This window comes from Acinonyx jubatus, chromosome C1, assembly GCF_027475565.1.
Source record: "Acinonyx jubatus isolate Ajub_Pintada_27869175 chromosome C1, VMU_Ajub_asm_v1.0, whole genome shotgun sequence".
Classification (NCBI taxonomy): Eukaryota; Metazoa; Chordata; class Mammalia; order Carnivora; family Felidae; genus Acinonyx; species Acinonyx jubatus.
The window spans coordinates 96,053,919-96,062,127 of NC_069381.1; the positions used below are offsets into that span (position 1 = coordinate 96,053,919).

The window sequence follows — 8,209 nt, forward strand, 5'->3', positions numbered from 1 at the left end:
TCCCTCATCATTTAAAATGTGCATATACGGTTGACCCTTGAACAATATAGGTCCGAATTGCACGGGTCCCCTTATAAGAGGATTTTTATTTTCCGGCATAAACAGTGCCACACTGTAAACGTATTTTCTCTTCCTTACGATTCTGTTAATAACATTTTCTTTTCTCTAGGTTGCTTTATTGTAAGAACACAGTCTATAATACATATAACATACAAAGGGTGTGTTAATTGACTGGTTGTGTTATCGGGAAGGCTCCCAGTCAACGGTAGGCTGTTAGTAGTTAAGTTCTCGTAGAGTCAAAGCTACACATAGACTTTTGACTGCATGGGGGTCAGTGCCCCTGATCCCCATGTTGCTCAAGGGTCAACTGTACTTTGATCCAGGAATTAAAATTTTAAGAATTCTTTCTATTAATAGACAAAATGGATATACTAGATTGATTTCGGTTGTATCTAGCAGGGAAAAAAAGTGGAAATAATATAAATGTTGACAAATGAGGACTCACTAAATAAATAAAGGTGCTCCATTCCATACAAAAGAATACTTGACAGGCATTATCGTTTATAGTGATAATTATAGCTGACATTTTTTAGAGCTTACTCTGAGCCAGGCACTGTGCTTTGCACATGTTAGTTTATTTAATGCACCGATACGAAGGCATCTCTGTAATGTTAGCTATTGCTTATAAGAAACTGCTCCAAAATGCAGTGGTCTAAAGCAGTGAGCATTTGTTTTTGTTAGGCTGACTTCCGGTTGACCCTGTAGTCAGACGTGGGTTGGGTAGGCAGTTCTGCTCATCTTGGGGGCGTTCGCTCACATGTTTGGTGGTCAGCCAGTGTAGGCTGGGTTAGGATTGACATGGCTGGGACAATAACCCCCCGCGTGGACTTTCAACAGGCTAGCCCGAGCTTGCTCACATGGCAGCGGCAGAATTTCACAAGACAGGAGAGGCCAGCAAGGCTTCTCAAGGCTTGGAGTGAGAACTAACACACCAAAACTTCCATCACATTCTAATGGCCAAAGCAAACCCTAATTCAAGGGGTAGGGAAATAGCCCCCCTCCCTTGACGGGAATAGCTTCAAAGTCTAGTTGCAAGAGGAAATATGAGAAGGAAGAGAAAAATTGGGACCATCTTTGTAAGCATTCTACCACATTGCTGAGGTACACAACAGTGTGTGTGTTGTGCTCCTGTCTGTCCAACAAAAGATAAGACGTGAAATGCGTTCTCACACACATATGCAAACAGACACGTGTGTAAGTGGAGGATTGCTGTCACGCGCACAAAATTACCGTTCATTACGGTTACCTTGGTGAAAAGAGCTGGGATACGGGATGAGAGACTTTTTCTTTTTTAGGTTTATTTATTTATTTGGAGGGGGGAAGGGCAGAGAATAAGGGAGAGAGAGAATCCCAAGCAGGCTCCACACTGCCAGCGCAGAGCCTGGCTGATGGCTCCGTCTCAGGTACCATGAGATCATGACCTGAGCCGGAATCGAGAGTCCGACTCTCAACCGACTGAGCTACCCAGGCGCCCGAAAGATTTTTTATTGAACAGTCGTATGCTGTCTGAATGGTCTTACCACGTGAATAAATTCATGTTGTAATTAAAAAGACTAGTTAGCAAAATTAAAAGATCTCAAAAAAGGAAGTAAGAAATATATAGAACCGAACGAAAATTAAAATACAGCATACCAGAATTTGTGGGATGCGGCAAAAGCAGTGCTAAGAGGGAATTTATAGCCCTAAACGCTTACATTAGGAAAGAAAAGGTCTCAAATCAAAATTAAAAGGGAACATATGGCAAAAAATCATCTTATATAACAACACTTAAAATATGAAAATGTTCATAAAATATTTATAGTGAAAATATGCAGGTTGCAAGCAGCATAAATTATAATATATAAATTTGAATATTAAAAAGTCTGGCATAATGCATGCCAAGATATTAGTAATATTAATACTTGGATCATGAGATTGCGGTGTTTTTTTCCAATTTCTTCTTTGCGATTATCCGTATTTCCTACTTTTTCTGCAATTTTCATTTATTATTATTTCCTTCAGAATACAGAATGAAAGCACTATTTTTTTTAAAAAAAAGGAGCTCAGTTTAAGGATCTCAGGAAGAGCTTCAGACCTCACATTCATGGCTGTTCTTTCCAGAAGCTTCAAAATACCAAGGCAAGGATTACAAGTTCTACAGTAGTTTGGCCATGGGAGACCTGTGCTCAAGTTTAGGTCCAAATTTTAGTCATTCTCTCCTTTCCCCTTCACACAGTATGGGAGAATGGAATTAATAGGCCCACTTAACAAACAGATAAGGAGACAGAGACCCAGGTGGGGCTGAACTCAGGTGATCTCACTCCGCAGTCTCCATTTGCCCTGTGACGCGAGAATGACGCAGAGAGAGCGGGTTTGGGATGGTGGATCCAGGCCGACTTCTCCGGGGCAGTGATATTCAGCCTGAGATAAGGTCAGTATCACCACCTGTGCTGGACCCAGAAAGCCTTGAATCCTCAGCAATTTTGAAGGAACACACCTTCAGATATCATGGCGCTGGAGAGGAAGGAGAAGTACTTGTTTGGGTCTCAGTTTTAGCATTGGCTGGCATCTGTGACCATGGATAAGGTATTTGCATCTCTGAATCCCTGTTTTCTCATCAGGAAAAAGAAGTTAGATTAGCCGATGACTTGTGATTTTTTTTTTTTTAACACAAACCTGGAACACAGAGCTGGGCGGTTATAAAATCTTGCCGTTTGCTCTGCCCCTCTCCTACCTCCTTCTTTGATCATGGTGCCGGTAACATCCTGCCAGGAACCCCAAGGATCTGCAAACCAGAGTTTGAAAACTTCTGCTCTAGGTGATTTCTGAGATCCCTTCCAGATGCGAAGTTGTAGGATATTAACTGGGAGTAAGGACCTCCCACCCATTTTGTGTATGGAGGGCAGTAGGTCTGAGAACATGCTGTTATCAATAACAATACCATTCGGCAGCCACTCCAACCTCCTTGTTTGTTTTTTTAAGTTTATTTATTTTTGAGAGAGACAGAGCATGAGTGGGGGAGGGGCAGAGAGAGGGAGACAGAATCCGGAGCAGACTCTAGGCTCCGAGCTGTCAGCACAGAGTCCGACGCGGGGCTCGAACCCACAAACTGCAAGATCATGACCTTGAGCTGAAGTCCTTTAATCGACCGAGCCACCCAGGCACCCCCACTCCAACCTTCTTGTAAGGTGCCTTCCTGAACCAAAGAGACCAAAAACCTAAAAACTACATTTTGCAGATTCTTTGCAGCTAGCATTCCATATGCACCCCAGGTCCTCCAAGCCAGGACACCTACAGGAGACTCGGAAGGCAAAGGGGACAACGGGGGTCAGTAGCCACATTCTAGGAGATTGGATCTCCCAGTGAGGGTGGTGGCAGAGGGATTGGGCTTGGCTTTTCTGGAGCAGCAGGGATGATGGTTCCTGTGGCTAGCATCAGAGGTGCTGGGTGGCCAGCAAGGGCAGCAATAGGTTTCCTAGAACAGTCCAGAGTTCTGTTTGGTTATTTCCCATGGCAGCATAATTCGTGGATTTGTAGCCTCCAGACATGATTTGAGCCCCTTCTGGGAATCTACAAGCTAAGTAATACCCTGTAGTGAAGCCCTTTCTGCTTAATTTGCCCTCGATTGTGTTGCCTGAATACGGTGGCCTAGAAACACCAGAGCAGACTCTAAGATGGCCCTTATCAACATGCCTGGCCCTTATCCTTCTTGGCTGCCTCCCTACCTCCTCCCTCTGCATTCCTCCTCCAGTCCCTCCAGATGGGACTCACAGAGTCTCACTACACCCACCACACTAGTTACACCTTTGCAGGCACAGACTCCAGACTCCGATACTCTTGACTGTTGTGAGTTTGAATTCCAGTTCTGCTGCTTCAGACAGTACAAACTTATGCAAATTCCTTCATCTCTTCATTTCAGATTCCATATTTGCAAAGTGAAGGTCATAACACTACCAACCACGGGCAGTTGTAGCAATAGCCAGGAGAGACAATGCAAGAGAAGCTCATGGCAGAGTACTTGCACGTGAGAAGGGCTCAGTCACCGTCGCTGGCATTATTATTACCTTTGGCGTCAGCACCCCCGCCCCTGGCTCACTCATTCAATTACAGTTGGAGGCATCTGCCTGTAATTTTATACATAACACAGAACAGAAATAAGAGTTATCTTGGTGCCAAGTGTCCAGGCTAAAAGGCAGAGATGCCTCAACTCTGTACCAGTCGGAGTTCTTGGTTACAAAAGTCACAGAGACCGACTTTCAATCTTCAGTTGGGAAGGACGTTTGCTGGAAAGATACAGGGAGCTTTTAGAACCCACTGGTGATTGGAGAACCGGGCTTTAAAAATGAGAAGACATTAAGCACATCCAGACAGCCAGGACAAGCATCCTCTATCAGCTACTCTCTGATGCTAGTGGAAGTGAGCTTTAGCTGTCCTTTCCTCTTAACTCACCTTCCCCAGATCCAAAGTGCAGGCAGGAGCACCTAACTGGCCCAGCACTGTCCTGTGCCTGAACTTGCAGCCAAGGTGCGGGGAGAGACAGCACCCAGTTATGGGTTTTCTGCAGCAGAAAATGGGGCATTGCTCCCACCAAGATGATACTGGCTGGGCATGATGGTTAATTTTATGTGTCAACTTGACTGGATCACGAGATGCCCAGATATTTGGCTAAACGTTATTTCTGGGTGTGTCTCTGAGGATGTTTCTAGATGAAATTAGTATTAAAATCGGTGGAACTCAGTAAAGTGATTTGCCCTCCCTACATGGGTGGGCATCACCAAGGGCCTGAATAGGACAACAGGGTGAGGAAGGAAGATCTCAGCCCATCCTGCCTGGTTGCTTGAGGAGGGACATCAGTCTTCTGTTCTCAGTCCTCCTGGGTCTCTCTCAGGCCTTCACACTTAGAGTGGAATCTATACCTTCAGCAACCCTGGCTCAGCCTTCAGAGTCAGATTGAATTACACCATCAGCTCTCCTGGGTCTCCAGCTTGCAGACAGCACATCATGGGACTTCTCAACCCCAGTGATTATGTGAGCCAATTCCATTCCTCATAATAAATCTCTTCCTGTATATATATGTGCTATTGGTTCTGTTTCTCCAAAAGACTCTGACTAATGTACTGGGAACCTCCCAAAACCAGAGAGGAGAATTGGATGGCGGACACTTTATTCGTCAGAGTCCTTCCAAGAAACAGAACCAATAGGATGTGCACGTACACGTATGTAGAGAAAGCAATTCATTACAAGGAATTGGATCGTGCAGTCATGGAGGCCAACAAGTTCCAAGACCTATGGAGTGAGTCGGCAAGTCGGAAATCGAGGAGAGCCCATCGTGTAAGTTCCAATCTGGAGGCCACAGCCTCAAGACTCAGGAAGAGTGGATGTTTCAGTTCAAGTCCAAAGGCCAAAAAAAAAAAAAGTTGATATCCCAATTTGAAGCCAGGCAGGCAGGAAGAATTCTTTCTTGCTCAATAGAGGGTCAATCTTTTAGGTCTATGTGGTCCTTCAACTGATTAGATGAAGCCCACTGACTTTAGGGAGGGCAATCTGCTTTATTCATTCTAACAATTCAAATGTTAATCTTACCCGAAGACACCCTCACAGAGACACCTAGAATAATATCTGACCAAGTATCTGGGCACTCCATGGCACAGTCAAGTTAACATGTACAATTAATTATAACAGACACTAATCCCAATGTCTGTTAAGATTCTTCAAGAGGACAGAAGTGGCTCATCAGAGCTCCTGACAGGTCTGGGACACCAACCGGGCCTTCCAGGTGACACAGAGCCCTTGAAGTCTGCAGTGACATCATGGCTAAGGACAGGCTGAATCATGGGAGAAGCTGTTGGTCCAAAGAGTAGACCCCAGAATGACAAAGTTTTGAGAATTTTGGTAGATGAGAAAAATGTACAAATTATTTTCCACAGCAAATCCCTCCTGGGCCAGCTTCCCTCCCTGGGTGTGATGTGGAAGGATTAGAAACATTTTCTGTCCTCACCGGTCTGGCATCCTGATCAGGCTTTTTAATAGCCCTATTTATTGTGAAGCACCTGTCTCAGACTATTTATTAACACCCATTTGTCCCCATTAGGATGCATTTCTACTTGAGAGTCTTGCCATCAGAAGACCCATGTCTTTATACGATGTGCTGAGCCTTGTCATTCTCTAGACAATTGGTGTTGATGTCACCTGAAAATACCAATGTGTTAACATACTTTCTTCCTCTCGTAATAAACCTTGGACACAGTGCATCAAAAAGGCCTTCAAAATGCTACATTTCCCACGTCACCAAGCTTTTCAAAGATGGACCAGCCTCCATTCTGAGCAATTTCTGGAAGAACATATCGTCTGAGCCTCCTCAAATTAACCAATTTCTGCAAACAATGCGTTCTCACTGGTGGATATTGTCATTTATACTTCCTTGTTTTCAGATCACAAAAATTAAAAATGACAACCTCCAGAGGAAAATTTGCCAAATTCCATGAAACCTGTTCTATCATTTGGTCAAATTAAGTAGAAAATTGTATCCTCCAACCGGGACTGTAACAGCCAGTTTCATGGATTAAACCGTTCTCGGAAAAAGAGCTTTCCCCACCCCAGAGAATGAATAAACTCAATCGGGTGTGAGGTTTTTAAAGCTCCCCTTGAAATTTTAAAGAGGGTTATTTTTTTTTTTTTGCTACGTATATGCAATTTTAATTCTCTAAAATGAAACTGACAATTTTAGAAAATTCGAACTACCAAACCATGCCTTCTTCCTACCAGTGAAGCTTAGTTCTTTTGGATCACGGTCATATCTATATTTTTCTGTTATGACATCAATGTCATTTGCTGGCAAATGTCCCCCTCACTGGCACCTGAAGGCAAGGAAATGGGTAATAATAAATGAGACTAAATGGTGACAAAATAATCTCCTGACTCCCCCACAGCCAAATCCCAGGAACTCTTCCTCCCTCTTCTCCACACAGGGTCCCAGGCCACATTTTGCCTGTCTTGGGGCTTGCCCCCCTGTGTTGGTAGCAACTGTTGTCACCCTAGTGGAGGCAGCCTGGTCATCCCTGGCAGATGTCAATGTCCACATTCATCCTCTGTGCCCTGGCCACGGCTCCAGGCTCAGTCACTACACTGAGGTGGGAGGAGACTTCTCTCTCTAAACCAGTGGCACGATTCTAATTGTTTTAGACGCCATCTTGGGAGATTTCACACTCTAATTAATTTTCCTATGACACCCCACTGTTTTCAACCTTTTGTGTGATTTGCACTTCCAAAGTAATAATGTTGAAAATATCGATTATCATCATCACCATGTAATAAACCCCTTTTACGAGGCCCAGACACAGTGTTGAGCACTTCACATGGATTATCCCTGTTGAGGTTTCTGATGGCTTGCTACGTTCTTGCTTGCTAGGGTTGTGGCTAGGAACAGGCACTTTTTGAATCAAGCCGTGCGGTCAGGTCTCTGCCGGGGGTATCTCTACCTGTGTGACCCACAGATTCCCCAGACTCAGCAATCTCCTGGTCTGCAGATCACGGTGGCCTGCAGTCTTCCCCCACCCCACCCACCCCACCCCCACCAACCTTCCTCCTGTTCCCAGGACTGAGCTGTAGCACTTTGAGTTTCTCCGACTTCAGAATGACTCTCCTTCCCACCTCTAGAGATAGAAAGGCAGACCTTGCCCCTCCGCTCTGCTTTCGTCTCAATTCACTCGCCGATGAAGCTCCTGGTGATGATCCTGCCAAGACCAAAGCCCTGGGCCAGGCTTCCATAATAAGACCCTCTTCTTCTGTGGTCTGAAAGTATCCAAGGTCCGTTGAAAATTCTTTTCAAAATAAGGTAATTGGTTTCACTTAATACCTTCTTTATTCTTAAGAGGATAGGATTATTTCATTCTGTTCTTGGCTTGGGAAGAGCCACCTCACCCTGGTGCAGGGTCCTGATCCCAACCCAGAAGCTGTCATCTCTGGGAGGCCTCAGGTTATGGACCATTTGAACACCAAGCTGCCTAGACAGAAAACTATAGATACGCTACGCGTTTTCAAATGGATGTGGATGTTGTTGTGACTAATACAATGCAGTGTACTTTATAAGTTTTATTGAATTATGGTAGCCTTTTATCACTACTGGATATACGTTTTGTAATCAGTAGATACTAAGAGTACAGCTTTGACC

The 8,209-nt window shown here is 44.5% G+C and overlaps 1 long non-coding RNA gene across 1 annotated transcript in view; it reads left to right on the forward strand.

The window, feature by feature from the left end:
* The window catches only part of LOC128313958 (uncharacterized), a 7,835-nt gene extending 907 nt beyond the window's left edge, over positions 1–6,928 (forward strand). Inside the window, exons 2-3 of the long non-coding RNA XR_008295163.1 lie at positions 3,959–4,063; positions 6,131–6,928. This is a non-coding gene — a long non-coding RNA (uncharacterized LOC128313958). The remainder of the gene's footprint in view (positions 1–3,958; positions 4,064–6,130) is intronic.
* Positions 6,929–8,209: the final 1,281 nt, after the last annotated feature.